Raw genomic sequence first — 19,132 nt, forward strand, 5'->3', positions numbered from 1 at the left:
ACAGAGGTCATCTCAGAGCCATCTTCTGCGACGAAAGAATGGTACAAGCAGAAGGCACAGCAGTCAGCTGATGAGGTTTAACAGTTGTAGAAGAAGTTGAAAATACTGCAGCAGACCAAACGAAGGTTATCAAAGCGCTGTGACGATTTCAAGAATTTTATCGATTAACTGAAGAAACTAAAACTGTTATCAGACAAAGGCCTTGAGGTTTTTGAAGCTACCTTTTAACCTAATATTCAGCAGCTTCTTGCACGAGCCGAGGAGAAAAGGCACGCTAAGCATCCCCTAGAACTTCGTGCATTCGCCCTAACGCTCCACTACTGCTCCCCAGCTGCGTATGAGTATGTGCTACTGAAATTCAATAACGCTTTGCCATCTCAACGTACCCTGCGCGAATGGTACAGGTCAGTTAACGGCGAAACAGGTTTCACCTCTGAAGCTTTTGCCTTCCTGAAGAATATAGTGCAGAGCCGACAGGAGGCCCTGCTCGCTGCACTAATGATTGACGACATGGCTGTTAAAAAGCATGTACAACTTGTGGGCCACAAAGTGTTTGACTATGTGGACCTTGGAATTGAAACCTCGGACGATAGCTTGCCGGAAGCCACAAATGCTTGTGTTTTTATGCTTGTGACCATGAATATGAGGCTGAAATTGCCATTTGCATACTTTTTCATAGATTCCCTTTCGATATCTGAGCTCACAAGAGAGTGCCTCTCCAGACTCTCATCCCTAGGCATCGAAATAGTTTCCTTTACCCTTGACGGGGCAGCGTCAAATTTTACTATGGCGAAGTGTCTTGGAGCGGAGTTGAACTGCACTGCAATTCGACGGCATTCAACACCAGTTTCCAGTTCTGAGAAGGTGCAGGCAGAGTTCATATCATACTAGATGCCTGTCACATGAATAAATTGATACGGAACTGCTTAGGATCGGTTCCTTACCTCGCGGATCCAAATGGTTCACATGTGAAATGGCTATATATTGAAGAATTGGATGCACTGCAACGGCAAGAAAGACTCTACCTTGGCAAAAAACTGAGAAGGGTTCACGTTGCGTGGGCTAAGCAGAAATGGAAAGTCAAATTGGCAGTTCTAACCCTGAGTTCTTCCGTAGCAGATGCACTTGACTTCTACGAGTTCACGCTAAAATTGCCGCAGTTCCAAGGGGCGCATGCTACAGCATAATTCATTCTTACTTTTGATTACTTTTTTGATATTTTCAACTCTAGGAATCCTCTAGCACGGTCATATAAAGCCCCCCTTCGCAAAGATAACGCAGCCACTTGGAAGGCATTCTGTCACACTTCAGAGGCCTATATAAGAGGGCTCAAAGATAATCTAAGGACTGGATTTTCAGGCATGCTCATTTCCATTCAAAGTGATACAGCTATTTTCGACACTCTGGTGGCTGCTGGAAAACTCAGGTACTTGCTGACACATAAGATGTCAGAGGACCATTTGGAAACATTTTATGGTTGAGTACGAGGAAGGGGTGCCTACAATAACAACCCCACTGCCTGTGAGTTCGGAGCTTCACAAAAAAAAAGCTTCTGATACAGACAGATGACACCTCATCTGAAGCCGGTAACTGCTCTGAACATCTAGTGACTGTGCCTAACGTGTCAAGCGTCGTAACTTGTGCAGAATCGTCGACAGAGATTACAATGCAAAGGAGATCGTCTGTGCTTGAAGTATGCGATGACGATCACGGCTGTACAGATCGCATGGATCTCCCAAAGAGCCCTTCGGAGTTCGCTCGAGCAGTAGTTCCCTACATAGCAGGGTTTGTGGCCCGTAGAGCGCGCGATGCCACTTCATGTGAAGAGTGCTGCATGGCATAACAGTCGACCGAGTTCCCGGTTTTGGTAGCCGCAAAAAGCCGTGGCGGTCTCGTTGCACCATCCAAAGGTGTCGTAAAGAGATGTAACATTGTGGAAAAGGGCATACGACTTCTTCAACATCAGTGCAAAGATGTTAAAACCCTGCATATAAGATGTCAATATATCTTGGCAGAAGTAATGACAACTGTGTTTGAGCAGGCATTGTTTCGCGAGCTTGAACCTCAACTTTTGGACTGCGACCCCCTTGATAATCACATTTACGGCATGTCCAAACACTTTGCAAAAATGTACCTGAAAATCGAGTCCATCGAGCGATGGCAGTGCGGCTACTTCTTCTTTGCCTCCGTAAATATAGAATGATGCCCTTCTTCTTCTTCAAAATGGCCCCGGGGAGGAATGGAGCCATCTTGGCGACTCAAGGTGCCGACAACAAAACCGGGTCATAGTATGGCTTGAGTCGTAGGGCATGCACTGTGTCGCGACTACGTCAGCGGAGATCGGAAGACGGTGTGAAGGGCTCAATAACGTAGTTCACGGAGGTTGTGCGCTCTAGGACGCGGTAGGGGCCATGATATTTCTAAAGAAGTTTCTTTGAGAGGCCGGGAGCAGTGGAAGCGATCCACAGCCAGACGAGTGAACCGGGTGGGAAATGCGGATGAAGCTGGCCTTCGTCATGGCAGTCTTTTTGGCGCTCCTGAGTGTCTGCCGTGAGCGACCGTGCCATTTGGCGGAAGCAATCTGCGTGCTGAGCAGCTTCAGAAACAGTTGTACACTCAGATGAGGCAGGGCGGTATGGGAGAACTGTGTCGATGGGTACGGATGGATGTCGGCCGTAGAGTAGAAAAAATGGGGAGAAACCGGTGGTGGACTGGGTAGCAGTGTTGTAGGCGTACGTAATATAGCGTAGAACGAGGTCCCAGTTCGTGTGGTTGGCGGCAACGTACATCGCCAGCATGTCGCCCACAGTGTGATTAAATCGTTCAGCTAGACCATTTGTTCGTGGATGGTAGGCTGTACAAGTCTGGTTGATATTGCACTCGGCGAGTAGAGCTTTAAAGACATCAGACAATAATACGCGTCCTCTGTCACAGAGGAGTTCGCGAGGAGCATCGTGGCGAAGTATAAAGCGCTGCAAAATGAAGAACGCGACTTCACGAGCTCTAGCAGCCGGGAGCGCGGCGGTTTGCGCATACCGGGTTAGATAGTCAATGACAACAATGACCCAGCAGTTTCCATCAGCGGTGTACTGCAGAGGACCGTATATATCGATGCCAACACGGTCGAAGGGGCGATGAGGACAATGCAGTGGCTACAACTGCCCAGCAGAGTGATGAGGCAGTTGCTTACGGCGTTGGCAGAAGAGGTAGGAGCGGCCGTACTTCAGGATGAAATTATACATGCCTCGCCAGTAGTACCGGAGACGGATGCGAGTGTATGTCTTGAAAACTCCCGCGTGGCCGTATTGTGGGACAGCGTGGAAACAGGTGCAGATATGGGACCGGAGATGTCGGGGAATGACAAGAAGCCATTTCCGTCCGTCAGAGATATAGTTGCGCCGATAGAGTAGATCATCGCGAATTGTAAAATGTGAAGCTTGGCGACGAACGGCACGGGATGCTGGAGGCTTAGATGAGTCGGAGAGAAAGTCAAGAAGAGAGGTAATCCATTCATCTTTACGCTGCTCAGAAGGCATGTCGCAGTTGGTGAGCGAAGGCGCAGAGGATTCTAGGTCGAAGAGGCTGGCAAGCTCGGCCGGTATCGGGAAGCGGGATAAGGCATCAGCGTCCTGATGCTCGCTGCCCGACCGATATACGGCACGTATATTAGACTCTTGGAGACGGAGAGCCCATCGCGCCAGGCGACCGGAGGGATCTTTTAGCAAAGAAAGCCAACATAGGGCATGGTGGTTGGTGACCACGTTAAATGGACGGCCATAGAGATAAGGTCAAAACTTGCCAAAGGCCCAGACAATTGCCGAGCACTTTTTTTCCGTCACGGAGTAGTTAGATTCAGCTTTCGTGAGGGTGCGGCTGGCGTAAGCAACCACATAATCCTCGAATCCAGACTTGCATTGGGCGAACATATCCCCTAGGCCAATGCCACTGGCATCCGTGTGTACTTCGGTTGGCGCTTACGGGTCGAAGTGACGCAAGATGGGTGGTGCCGTCAGGAGACTGCGCAAGGTGTTGTAGGCGTCTTCGCAGGCAGGCGACCAACTCGAAAAAATCGACATTGCTGCCGAGCAGCTGAGTTAAAGGAGCAGCAATGGCCGCAAAGTTGCGAATAAAACGTCGAAAATAGGAACAGATTCCTAGGCAGCTGCGCAGTTCCTTAATGCAAGTAAGTTTTGGAAACGGAGCCACAGCACGAAGTTTGGCAGTGTCGGGGCGGACGCCCTCTTTTGACACAACGTGGTCTAAAATTGTCAGCTCACGAGCAGCAAATCGACACGTTTTTAAGTTATGTCTAAGGGCGGCGTCCCTAAGGCATGTTAAGACGTGCTTCAGCCGGGACAGATGAGTGGCAAAGTCGGGCGAAATGATCACGATGTCGTCGAGACAACTCAGGCACGACTTCCATTTCAGGCCACGCAGACTGCTATCCATCATGCGCTCAAAAGTAGCCGGAGCATTACAGAGGCTAAAAGGCATGACTGTAAATTCATACAGGCCATCAAGGAATCACAAATGCGGATTTAGGGCGATGGTCGGCCGCCATGGGGACCTGCCAGTACCCAGAGCGTAAGTCGAGAGAAGTGAAGAGTTCCGCTCCTTGAAGGCAGTCCAGAGCATCGTCAATGCGCGGAAGAGGGTAAACATCCTTTCGTGTGACCGTATTCAGGCGAAACGAATAGAGCCATCTTTATTCTTCACGAGGACCACGGGCGAAGCCCAGGGACTGTGTGAGGCCTGTATCACGCCGCTCTGAAGCATGGTGTCAACTTGGTATTGACTAACTTGGCGCTCACTGGCTGAGACACGATATGGGCGCTGACGCAGAGGGGCGTGGTCACCGGTGTCGATATGGTGTGCGACATTCGACGTGCGGGTCAAAGCGGTTGGTGTGAATCGAAGGAGGAATGAAATTGATGAAGCAGAGCGAGAAGTTGAGTGCGTTGAGGTGCAGGAAGAGAGGCGTCGATGGAGGGAAGGAAAACGTCTGGAGACGAAGTGTCGAGTGCAGGAACCGGCGGGCCAAGGGCATCGACGTCAAGGGACGGCGAATCGTTATTTTTATCGCGATAGTGAATAAAGTAGACAATTTGCACGGTACCGAAGCAATCACCGCGACGCACAGCGGAAGCATATGTAAACAGATTGGTCACGAACAACGCGCTATGGCCAGCTGACAGAGTGAGGACGGCGTAAGGTATGGAGAGGTACTTGCGGCACAGAAAGAGGGGCGATGGTGCAAAAAGTACGTTGCCGTCGCGAACAAGGTCAGAAGAGAGGGGCACAAGAACAGAAGAACAGGCAGGCAGTTCAGTGTCTTCGGCAACGACGGCTTTGGCAGGAGCAGCAGAAGGGGAATCGAGCGGCGAGGAAGCGCTGAGCGCAAAGAACTCGAGTTCAGCACGAGCACAATAGATGACTGCGTTATGGCGCGATAGGAAGTCCCAACCCAAGATGATCTCATGAGAACAGGTTGGTAAAATGACGAATTCAATCGCGTAGAAGATTTCAAGAATAACGACGCGAGCCGTACATGTTGCTAACGGCGCAATAGCCTGCGCTCTTGCGGTGCGCAGCAAGAATCCAGAAAGTGGGGTCGTCACTTTCCGCAAGGAGCGGCAAAAGGAGGCGGCCATGGCAGAAACAGCAGCACCGGCGTCGAAAAACGCCAGAACAGAAAGTCCCTCTATGGAAACGGCGATCAGATTGGCGGGACATAATTGAGGCCTTGGGCATTTTTCTGGTGGCGCAGTTCTCGCCTCAGCAACTGCGGCGTCTAGTTTTTCTCTTGCGAAAGATCCGGACGCCGACGCATAGGAGAAAGGAAGCGGCGACGAGAAGGTGAGCGCCGGGTGGAGAAGGTGGTGCGGTCAGGTGAAAGCGGGCGACTCTGGCGGCTCGGCTGGCAGTGAGTAGTCACTGGGAGGAGGCCAGCAACCGGCAACTGGGGAGATTGGCACACGACGACGACAAAGCCGGGCCACATGAACAGGCTAACAAGAGTAACAAATCGGCCGATTGTCACTAGTACGCCAGGGATTGCCGAACTGTCGAAGCGGTCGCGAAAAGGCGTCGGAGTGTGAGGAACTTGAGGCACAGGCGCTTGAAGTGGAGCGCAGGTTGGGCGGTAGTTAGGCGGCCGCGGCCGTGCGACGGCGGCAGCGTAGGTCAGGGGTGAAGCGACAGGAGCGGGCGGCTGTGCTGGTGTGGGCGGAGGGACCGGTGGAAGGGCCTCAGCCACCTGTTCGCTGATGGCAGTGCGAAGATCGGGCGCCGGGTATGGAAATGGCACGGAGGGGAATGGCAGAAGCGATAGCTGACGTGCAACATACTCACGCACAAAATCTTTGATGTGCGCCAACAGCGAGTGGTCGTGTGCAGCCGACAGGCCGGCAAGCGACTCGACAGGGGCTTCTGCGTGCTGGCGAGTGATGAGCCTCTGCTTGAGCAGCTCGTCGTAGCTCTTGCAGAGACTGACGACTTCGGCAACGGTGCGGAGATCTCGCGACAGCAGCATCTGAAAGGCGTCATCCTCTATGTCTTTCAGAATATACTTGATCTTGTCCGTCTCGAACATCTGGGCGTTGACGCGCGAGCACAGGTTGACCGCGTCTTCAGTGTAGCTGATGAACAGCTCACCCGACTGCTGAGAGCGCTTACACAAGCGGTGTTCAGCGCGTAGCTTGCGCACAGCTGGACGTCCGAACACTTCGGTGAGGTTCGCCTTGAAAGCAGTCCACGTGGAGACGTCTGCTTCGTGGTTTCGAAACCACAGGTTGGCAATGCCGGTCAAATAAAACAACATTGTTCTACTTGGTGGTATCATCCCACTTGTTATATGTGCTCATCCGCTCGTATGACGTGAGCCAATCATCAGCGTCATGATCATCAGTACTGCTGAATAGTGAAGGGGGATCCCGCTGCCGGAGGGAGCCGGAGCAGAGGACTGGTGAACCAACCTGCACGGCTTGGTGCTGGGCTGCTTCGGGCATAGCGGGCGTCGGTAGCGTGTGGTTGCTCATGTCCCGGGCGGTACGAGGATGTTAAACCGAACCTCCATCAAATGTAACGGAGGCTTAGGTTAACGCTCAGGCGGCGGCGAAACGACGGCGGCGACCGATTCTCTCGTCTGTTCAGATCAGCAGGTGCTCGGTCTGAGCGATGGAAGTGAGGCTACTTCTTCTTCTTCTTTGCCTCCGTAAATATAGGATGATGCCCTTCTTCTTCACACATGGTACAAGGCGGGTCAGCAGCAAGCCCAAGAAGTGAGGGTGGTCTGGCTACTCTTCCTTCTAACGAGGGGTTGACCAAACTAAAGTGAACCCGTTTAGCCCGTGAATCACTATTGCGTAGAATCTAGGTTTAACCGGGGTTAAACCTCCGGCAATTGCTATTCACTTATTCATAATTCCTTTTAGGACCCAGAAGGGCGTTTGGTAAGGTGGGACAAAGAAGGCTATATGTACAAAAAGAACTAATACAATACGAAAAGTAAAGAAATAAGCAAAAAGAAACTATTGTACACGGCAAAACTTAAAGGCGAAAATATACATAGATACAAGGTACTTGTTAGTAGCATGAATGCGGGACACATGGCAAATACTACTCTAAGCAAAAATGAAGTGGTCATATTAAGAGCGGCAGTCGCTGCAAAGGTAGTAAGACACACAAAGCACCGAAACAACACGCAATAGCAATGAAGAAGCAAAAATACACTGCGATAAAAAAAACAAATGAGATGGGACATGATTTGAGATATTTGCGTAGCTTATCCTGGAATGTTTGATGGCTGCATATACACGCGATTCTGTCAGGAATATCATTCCAAAGAGCGATTGCACGTGGAAGTGCCTATGAATTAAACGCTTCGGTTCTTCCGTGTATGCGTTTTATGCTGTACTGATTATGCAGACAGAGCGAATTTCGTGAAGTCGCTTTAACACGTAATGGAGATGGCCGGTGCTGTAATGATATTTATGAAATAAGCACAAAAGAGAAATGGAACGTCGAATTTATAAAGGCTAAAAGCTGATATCATCTTTTATCTTTGCTATGCTTTAATGGGAGCTGTAGTTACGTCTAATGAAACGAGCGGCTCTATTCTGGATGGATTCTAGAATGCTGATTAAGTACTTTTGCTATGGGGACCATGTAAGTGATGAAAGTTCTAGTTGTGGCCGTACGATGGCTGGATATGCCAGTTTTCCTACGCTCTCAGGAGGGTTTCGCATGTTGTGACGCAGGTACCCTAGTGCTCTGGATGCTTTGGCGCAACTGGCGTGAATGTGTGTGGCCCATGAAAGACTATGCCTAAGATGAATGCCTCAATACTTATATGATGATGCACGAGACACTATGGTACTATCTAGAACGTATGAGAAGCGAGAATTAGTACGCTTTCGGCTGAAAGAGATAATCTTGTATTTTGTCAAGTTAAGCGTCATTTGCAATTTATTACTTTATTACACCAGTCTGATATGAGTTCAAGTAATATTTGTTGCGGGGCTAGTTGGTGCATAGTTCTATGTACAAATGTTACCGCAAAAATAAGAGACAATCACAAGAAAGGTGGACAAGACTACGCGCTCAGGTCGCTCTGGAGAATAAGGTGATCATTCGTGGAATTAATGGAACGGTGAGTAATGCAGTCGTCTGCAAAAAGTCACAGGGAATAAGATAGGCCAGCGGGTAAATCATTAATGTATATTAGAAACATCCAAGGACCAAGAACACTGCCTTAGGCACACCAGATGCCACGTCACAGAGTGAGGAGGTGAAATTGTTAACTGTTGCAAACTGCTGCTGAAAACACAGAAAGTTACGAAGCCATGTCTGTTCTAAAGACTCTATTCAAAGAGCAGATCATTTCGAGAGCAAATGGGATAGTGAAACGCGGTCAAAAGGTTTAGCAAATTCCAAAAAGATGCAGTCAGTTTGTATGTTAGCGTCCATGTTGAAGTGCAAGTCAGTCTTGAATTCTAGCATATGAGTATCACAACAAACACTTTTCGGAAGCCACACTATTTCGTAAAAAAATAGAGTTAAATTCCGGGTGACCGTAAATGTGAGACGCTCCAGTAACTTGCAGCAGATGCATGTTAGTAAAATGGGGCGATAGTGTTTTGACGAATTTCTGTCTCCGTTTTCGAACACAGGGATGACCTTGGCAATTTTCCAATCTGCAGGGAGCAGGCTAGATAGTAATTACTGCTAAAGATATGCCAAAGAATCTGTCTAGAAATCTATACAGTGTTCCTAAATATTTTAGAAGAAATGTTATCAACACCTGCGCTAGCAGAGACCTTGAGGTTCGCAATGAGATGAGCTATACCTTCAGCGGTGATGTTAATAGGAGCCATATATTGATAATGATGGTTAAGAACAATGGGTATGCTGAAATGATCTTTCTTAGTGAATATATACGAAAAATATGTTAAATTCATAGGGGCATTCATGGTCCACAAGTGGTAGGTGTTCCGCATTGCACAATGAAATATGGTTACTAGTACCGTCGGGAGATATCACACGCGAAAACCTTTTTGGGATTAGATTTTAAGAGAGCGGGCAGGTCATGACAAAAGTATTTATCTTTGGAAGCGCGAATAGCAGAACAATAAGATTTTAGGCACTCACTGTATTTTTGCCAAACCAAAGAGTGGACACAGGCTTAGGCTTTCTGTACAAAATTTAATTTTTGTTTCGGTGACGGCGGACAGAACTACTACACCGTAAAATAGATTTATCGTTTGAGATAGAAACCAAGGAAACATATCTTTAAACTAAATTTTTAAGGATATTCTTGAAAAGCACCCAGTTTTGTTCAACAGACCTGTCCGAGAATGAGGGCAAGAACGTTTCATCGAAAAATTCGTTAAGTGCAACATTTATATCCGCATAATTAGCTCTATTGTAATCGACAATTCGCCTGGATGTTGTACGTTGAAATTTTAATGGTCTAGTAAACTGTAATTGGATAGGCTTATGGTCTCTAAGACCGCCGAAGAGTAGAACTTCACGAACTGTCCGAAGACGCGGGTTCGATCCCGGCCGCGGCGGTCGAATTTCGATGGAGGCGAAATTCTAGAGGCCCGTGTGCTGTGCGATGTGAATGCACGGTAAAGAACCCCAGGTGGTCGAAATTTTTGGAGCCCTTCACTACGGCGTCTCTCATTGCCTGAGTCGCTTTGGGACGTTAAACCCCACAAAACCAAAACCAACCGAACTGTTTGAGGCGCGCTGCAGAAAACTTGATCTAGAATGTTGTAACCGCGAGTTGGTTGATTAACAACTTGAAAAAGAAAAAAAATCTAACAGGAGGTTGATAAGCTCACCTGAGTTGTCACACATGGATGAAAAATTTGACCAATTTATCTGTGAAAATTTGAAGTCGCCAACAAGGTAAATCTTATCAGCTGGGTCTTGTTGAATGGCAAACATAATATTGGCGTGAAGTCGTGGAATGAAGGAACGATCACAAGCAGGTAGACGGTAGCAGACACCAACAAGTACTTTCATTGATGCCGTTGTAGAAGTAGCCCGCACTATTTCAAGAGTTGAATAAGTATTGACGAGAAGAAGAAGGCAATGCCTTCTTGATTGAGATAAGGGCGCCGCCATCTTATTTGGCAGAACGATCATGCCGATAGATATTATAATTATCATGATTGGGAAAACTTTCTTCATCTGCTACATCCGAATGGAACCAGGTTTCTGTGAGCGCCACAATATTTCTGTCAGCATAATATAAGAGGGAACACACTTCGCCGCGCGTAGGGAGCAGGCTTCGGGTGTTTGTAAAAGAAAATGATAACTATAGGCCAGTGCCAGTTGACCTGGACAATAGCGGAATGTATCTGTCCTTGCCTAGCTATCTCGTCGATAGGACAACAGAGTCAGTCGTGCTGTCATACATGTATATTCTCTTACCAATACGCAGTTTATCAGCTGCCAGCCTGCCTTTCTTACCCTGCAGTTTGGCGAACTCAAGCAGCTTTTTCTTCTTAACCTGGTTGAGCAAGAAAATCCTCTTGAATAGACTGACTTGAGCCTTTCAGCTTGTGCGTAGATGCAAGAACTCGCTGTCTCCCTTTAAAAATTGTGAATTTTGTTATGGTGGGCCTATTCTCGACGTTGAACTTTTCCAGCCGATGGACACGTTTAAGCTCGGCATCTGTAACAGTAATTCCTAGGTGCCCTGAGCAGAAGGTAATTATTTTCTGCTCGGAATCATCCCAGTTTTCACTCTCCTCGTCCTGCAGCCTGAAGAACAGCGAGTTCAAGCGACGAAGCCTGTACTCTGGATCACCGCTTCTCGCTGTAAATTCAGCTAACTTTACAGTGATTTCGCGTAAACCAGGGTCAAGTACGCCCACATCGGAGTTGTTAAACGATTCTATTTTGTCCTTCAGTGTTGTAACTCTGACGGTGAATTGCATTATCGTCACATCTGTAGCCTACTGTTTTTCTTTAACGCCCTTCTACTCATTCAGTACTGCTGCTTGTCCGGACTCATTCCTTGGCACTGTTTCCAACCCCAATGAAAGCAATACCTCTTGAGCTATATGGTCACGAGGAGGCCCAGGGTTCGACTCAACATCACCAGTAAGTAGGAGCAGCAAAGGTAGGGCACCGGAACAGCATCGCGACACTGACAACATCAAGCGCCTCACCTTGGCGCGGAACTCTGTTGGACATGGCACCGCAAGTGGACAGCAATCAGAACTCCTAGGGCAAGTAGCACTATCCATGTAAACAGCCTGAACAATTAGTACGGGTAAGTGACGCATGCCTGACGCGGCGTTGTGCCGAAATCTACTGCTTGCTCTGTCGCTGTGCCGTGGTCGGCTGTGACGTGCATCGTTGTCCACGAAGTACGTGTCCAGAGAAACGGTCAGTGGCGTCCAAATTCAGTGAAGACGGCGGTGAGTCAGGAATGGGAAGCAGCGGAGTTGCCGGCCATCAAGCGATGCCACGGAGGAGAGCACCTTGCACAATCAAGACGAGTAAGTGATGCATGACTGACGCGGCTTTGTGCCCCGACGTTGTGCCATGGTTACGGCGCATGCGCAGCTGTCACCTCGGACAGGCACGTTGAAACTCACTTTTACCAGCCTAATTTACCTTGCGCTACAGTAACAACGCTGCATCTGCACACAAACGAAAATGCAAGGTAGGAGCAAACAGGTGAAATCGTTATATGGCCCATTGTAATACATGAAAGCAACGGGCAACATGATAAAAACAATATGAAATTGAGGAGCCAAAATCGATGTTAAAAGGTCAAATATTGCTAGGGAATTAAAAAAAACAGCAAGGCCAGAAGGAAGGAATAAAAACAAAGAGGTGAGAACAGGGGTCTAAAACCTTTAAAAAGCAGCATGACAGAATTACTCAAATGATATTTGGCTCAAAATATTTTTTATCTTTTGTTAGAGCAATGGAAGGAGATCTCACACAGTCTTTTGCTAGCTTCAAGGTGTGGGCAGGTTCTATGATTTCACAAGTGATTCGATGTGAATTTCTCACAAGAACAGTGCACTCACGAAACAAAGGCTGGCAGGAACGGAAGGGACACTTTAAGCACTGCGCTCCCAGGTTCATCTTTGCACTGCTGGAAAGACTGAGTGTTTTATTAGCCTCTCATTAAGGCACCGTCCGGTTTGCCCTACGTAGATTGTGCCACAAATCAAGGGAATTTTGTAAACGACGAAATTTCATGCTACAAAAGGTGACCGTTGCTTGACTGCGCAGGCTTAATTGCTTTCGCGCTGCAGGGGCGTCGACTCTGTGGCAAACCTTGGAAATCCAGTCATATGCCGAAAATACAACTCTAGCATCTGCCCGTAGCCCTGTCCCATTGAGCCTGTGAGAAATAGTGTGCAAGTAAGGTACCACAGAAACCTTATTTAGTTTCTCTGCAGCAGCATTAGGCCCTCTTCCTCCCTTGAGCTTCTTCAAGGGGACACCTGCTACTCAAATAGGCAGTTGCTGAGGGCAATCTGAATGCGCCAGTCGAGAAGCCTGCTCATTAAAGCAAAGCTGTAAAACATGTTGTTTCGCTAGTTGGTACGTTGAATAAGAAATGTAGGCGACAAAAAGACGCACACAGAAAAACTGAGAAGGGGAAAGATAGGAAAGTGGCTGGACTGAGGACAGTTTATTCTAAAATTCGGGGCTCAAATAAATACAGGCCACTCAGACACACGACCCTCTCACAAACGCTATCATATGAACCTTCCTTGGAGGCAACAAAATTTGTAATGTCCGCAAAATCTTCTATCTTACAATTGATCTCATAGTTTCCGCTGCCTATTTATAGTACAAAAACGTCTTTGCAAAAACAGCGTCATATATTCATTGCGAAAACTATAAATCAACACAAGAGCTAAACTGGAAGCGCTTAGAGGGCACAAGTATCAAGCAATAAAGACACAACATGCTGTGCGGAATTTTTAGTTTATAAAACACATGCATACTCTGTAATGCCTAGTGATTATGAAAAAAGATTCTATCAAGGCGATTTTTCTATTTTTCTTTAAGGCTATGGCCCAGAGAGTGCAGACGAGACTTCTTAAAGCATTAGTGAAACACCGGTTCACTATACTGCGCTTACCAATCTTAGAACAGCAGAACTGTAAGTTAACAGGGACTTTCCCGTATGCTACGCATGGCAGAAAACCACAAGCGGTTTTCTGCCTTACGTAACCTTAATTTGAGAAAGCGTAGTGACCCGCTCTAAGGTATCTCTTGTGTCAACACGAGAGGCGAGAGGCACTGTTGAAAGGATGAAACAACAACCGAAACTGTACAGTCGCTAGTAAAAAAATATTAGGACAATTGAGGCGTATACAGTACTAAATGACGGACACATACTGCGCTATCGCGGATTAGAGCATAGACGAGAACTAGGTGTGGGATTCCTCATTAATAAGGATATAGCTGACAACGTGGAGGAGTTCTATAGTATTAACGAGAGGGTAGCAGCTATAGTAATTAGGCTGAATAGGAGGTACAAGCTGAAAGTGGTGCAGGCCTACGCACCCACATCCGGCCATGATGACCAGATCGTTGAAAGTTTCTTTGAGGACGTAGAATCGGCAATGAATAAAGTAAAATCACAGTACACTGTACTGATGGGCGATTTCAATGCGAAGGTGGGCAAGAAGCAGGCGGACGACCACGCGGTAGGTGACTATGGGATAGGCTCTAGAAATAGCAGGAGAGAGTTATTAGTCTAATTCGCGGATAGAAATAATTTAAGGATCATGAATACCTTCTTCCGCAAACGAGGAAACAGGAAGTGGACCTGGAAGAGCCCCAATGGTGAAACTAAAAATGAAATCGACTTCATACTATCCGCTAAACCTGGCATCATTCAGGATGTGGCCGTCCTCGGAAAGGTGCGCTGTAGCGACCACATAATGGTAAGGTCTAGAATTAGCTTAGACTTGAAGAGGTAACGGAAGACGCTAGTGAAGAAGAAGACCATTAACGAGTTAGCCGTAAGAGGGAAAGCACAGGAGTTTATAATATCGCTGCAATACAGATATTCGGCTTTAACTGAGGAAGACGATCTTGATGTTCATTCAATGCACGATAATCTGACATCAATAATTACGGAGTGCGCAGTAGAAGTAGGCGGTAGGACAGTTCGAAAGGATACCGGGAAGCTATCTCAGGTGACGAAAGATATGATTAAGAAGCGCCAAAGCATGAGGGCGTCTGACCCTACCGGTAGAATAGAACTAACGGAGCTATCAAAGTTAATAAATAAGCGCAAGGTAGCCGACATAAGGAAGTTTAATATGGAGAGAATCGAGCATGCTCTAAAGAACGGACGTATCCTGAAAGCAGTGAAGAGGAAACTAGGCATAGGTAAAAACCAGATGTATGCATTAAGAGACAAGCAGGGCAATGTCATTAGCAATATGGATAAGATAGTTAACGTAGCCGAAGAGTTTTATACAGACCTGTACAGTAGCCAATGTAATCAGATCGCTAATGAGAAAGACAGCAGTGCACAGCAATGCGTCATCCCGCCAGTAACGAAAGATGAAGTAAAGAAAGCCTTAGAAGCAATGAAAAGTGGAAAAGCAGCTGGGGAGGATCAGGTAACAGCAGATCTGTTGAACGATGGAGGGGACATCGTGCTAGAAAAACTAGCCACCCTGTATACGCAATGCCTTATGCCCTCGACTGTACCAGATGCTTGGATGAATGCAAACATTATCTTAATTCTTAAGAAGGGAGACGCCAAGGACTTGAAAAATTACAGGCCGATCAGCTTACTATCCGTTGTCTACAAACTATTTACTAAGGTAATCGCTAATAGAGTCAGGGCAACGTTAGACTTTAATCAACCAAATGATCAGGCAGGCTTTCGTAAAGGATATTCCACAATAGATCGTATTCACACTATCAATCAGGTGATAGTGAAATGCGCAGAATATAACCAACCTCTATATATAGCTTTCATTGATTACGAGAAAACATTCGACTCAGTGGAAACCTCAGCATTCATACAGGCATTGCGTAATCAGGGTGTAGAAGAGCCTTATGTCAAAATACTGGAAGATATATATATATATATATATATAGCAACTGCACAGTTACTATAGTCCCCCATAAATTCAGCAATAAAATTCCAATAAGGAAGGGCGTCAGGCAAGGAGACACGATGGCCTGTATGGGATCCGCACACAAAAACGGATATAAAAAATCTTGACGGCGTCCAGAGGAAAGCACTCCGGTTTATTTACCACGCTTATGGTCGGCAGGTCTCGGTGTCTGATTTGCTCAACAGATCTGGGCTTTCCACTCTTGAATCCCGTCGCAAGCAGCACCGACTAAAAATGTTGTTCAATATCATACATAATAAAACAAAACTGAATTTTCAGAGTTACATCCAATACAACACAACACGCCCCACCCGTAAAAAACACGAAAGGACTATCTTGATGCCACGATGCCGAACAAAAGCATATTCTTGTTCCTTCTTTCCACGCACCATTTCCGAATGGAACCGACTGCCAAGCGATATCACCAACCTGGTATCTTCAGAATCCTTCTTGTCTGCTGTTTCGGCTCATGTATCGCAGTAGCGTGTCTAGTACACAGTGTATTTCGGTTTCCTTGTTTTTATTCTGTTCACTTAGTCTGTTTGACGTCGGATGATTTGCCTGTACTTTTTTTTTTTTGCTTCCCGTTGGTCTTATTGAATTTTGTCCCCGTACTGTAATCGCCCTTTGTCGCTGTTATTTTGTTGTTACCACTTTGTAATTTTTTTTCCTTTGTGCACTCCTGCCTTGACCACCAAAAGGCAGTCGACAGTATTTATGAAATAAATAAATAAATAAATCTCGCCAATGCTGTTCACCGCATGTTTACAGGAGGTATTTCGAGGCCTGAATTGGGAACAGTTGGTAATAAGAATAAATGGAGAATACCTAAATAATCGGCGATTTGCTGATGACATTGCCTTGCTGAGTCACTCAGGAGGTGAACTGCAAATCATGATCAATGAGTTAGACAGGCAGAGCAGATCGATGGGTCTAAAAATTAACATGCAGAAAACTAAGGTGATGTCCAACAGCCTAGCAAGGGAACAACCGTTCACAATTGGCAGCGAGAGCCTAGAAGTTGTGACGGAATACGTCTAATTAGGGCAGGTAGTGACAGCTGATCCGGATCATGAGAGGGAGATTACTAAAAGGATAAGAATTGGGTGGAGCGCATATGGCAAGTCCTCGCAGATCATGAGTGGCAGTTTACCAATTTCCCGCAAGAGAAAAGTGTACAACAGCTTTATCTTACCGGTACTCACCTACGGGGCAGAAATGTGGAGGCTAACGGAAAGAGTTCAGCTTAAGTTAAGGACAACGCAGCGAGCCATGGAAAGAAAAATGTTAGGTGAAACGTTAAGAGACCAGAAGCGGGCAGAGTGGGTGAGGGAACAAACACGGGTTATTGACATCCTAGTCGAAATCAAGAGAAAGAAATGGGCTTGGGCAGGGCATGTAATGCGAAGGCAAGATAACCGCTGGTCCTTAAGGGTAACGGAGTGGATTCCAAGAGAAAGTAAGCGTAGCAGGGGCCGGCAGAAGGTTAGGTGGGCGGATGAGATTAAGACGTTTGCAGGTAAAGGGTGGATGCAGCTGGCAAAGGACAGGGTTAATTGGAGAGACATGGGAGAGGGCTTTGCCCTGCAGTGGGTGTAGTAAGGCTGGTGATGATGATGATGATGATGCGTACCCGTCGGCACTGGGGTTCGAACCCAGCACCTCCGGAATGAGGGGCGGACGCTCTACCGCAAGGCCACGCTTCGGTTAGCAGCATTCCATTCAGAGCGGAAGCATGGACTTTTTTTTGGTTCTGGCAAAGAGTGTTTCTAATGGTTTTACATGTATGAATGACTGAACTGAGGCATTTACGGTTTGCACACTGAGGCACACACGCTCCTGGAAGGCCAGCTGCGGACACGCAAAATATGATTTTGTGCGGGTCAGAGCCACTGATTTAGACGACGATGAGCTGGCTCGCGATAGGCAGTCCTACGTAGAAGACCACAATGAGGAGCGCTCGCGCTAGGCACACACACACGCAAGACGATCACACACACGAAAGAGACAATTTTTCTTGGGAATGTACACACAATGTAGCGTTCCGAAATAATAAAGACCCAAATGCGGAGCAGTGGGAGGACCGGCTAACCAGCAGCCAGCTTAAGGTCCAAAGGGACCTAGTGAGCCACGCATGCCGGATGGGCAGGGACAGTGGTGCCTTGGACTAGGGGCGCCAACCACGCTCAGCCTGGAAGACATCGGCAGTCTCCGGGCACGCAACCAAACCTCTCAATTGGAACAATAAAGTTTACTCTCTCTCTCTAGGATCTGGGGATTAGAGCTTTCGCTCTAAAAAAGGACGATGTTCCGTTCTGTTTATGGAGCAATCACGAATTTCCGCGCTCGCTTAGTACCTACGCACGGAGCAAAGCAAAGAGGAGAGCAGGGCTTTGCATGTTCAAATTGAAAAAAAAAATTTTAGGGCATACACAAAAATTGTCGGCAGCCGCACTTGGCCAGAAACAGAAAAGGAATAGCTGCAGAACGCCAGCTTTTCCAGCTTTTTATTTGCGATGACAGCATTTTCACTATTTTCAAGAAGGCGATTCGCGCCTTGCGTGGAAATGCATGCGGTAGACTATTAGGAAAATCAGTAATTGCATATAAAATTGGACATGGGCTCCACACACCGAACGCGAGCAGTGTTTTCTAGCTCCGACTCGTACGATCCTTCCCAAAAAATGTAACAGAAAATGGGAACTTATTTGAGAGAAGCTGACACTGTTCTGTTTACAGTATTATCGAATGTAGCATTTTCTTCATAGGATGCTTTCAGCACACTTGCTTGAAGCTGCTGTACACTGTAAGGTTCGAGCCATTGCCAGCAACTGGCCGGTAGAGCTGGTGTGAATTTGTGCAACGCAAAGCCTGACAAGTAGTACAGGACACTAGGAAGTAGTACTCGACGCACGCGCCGCCATTGCAGCATCTCTGGGCGGCCCAAATATAACCGTTATACCCGCTTTTACAGCTTGGCAAGAAGCAACGCGGCATGTTCTTTGCTCACCGAAACGCCGTAGCAAGGCAGAAATATTTACTACATGACACAGCGCAAACATCCGCACACCTGCAAAACGCCACTGGACGCTTCGAATAGGCGGCGACAATGGTGATGAGCCGGGATGGTCAGGCAACACTGTTGCGAGCGCTACGGCGCGGCAGGAACGAGAAAGCGATACTCCGCCCGCCGCAGCCTTCAAACTGAATCTAACCTAGAAACATAGCTGGCCACCACATTCACTTACGGAAAAAGCTGTTGCGCGGCTGCCTAAAAGGAGCCCCGAAACACATAATCAGCGCATTGTTTTGCATCTTGTTTGCATATAATGGGTCATAGTGATGCCATAGCATCGGTAGTGCTGCGTATTCTCCGGTTTTTATATTTTAATTAGCTCGAAAAAACAAACTCATGGCTCTGATGGCGTCACCCTACAATGCCGTTTTTTAGCAGTGGATATGACGTAACTTGGCAGGAGCTTGATGATTGTACAAACAGT

Source organism: Amblyomma americanum, chromosome 8, assembly GCF_052857255.1.
Source record: "Amblyomma americanum isolate KBUSLIRL-KWMA chromosome 8, ASM5285725v1, whole genome shotgun sequence".
Taxonomy (NCBI): domain Eukaryota; kingdom Metazoa; phylum Arthropoda; class Arachnida; order Ixodida; family Ixodidae; genus Amblyomma; species Amblyomma americanum.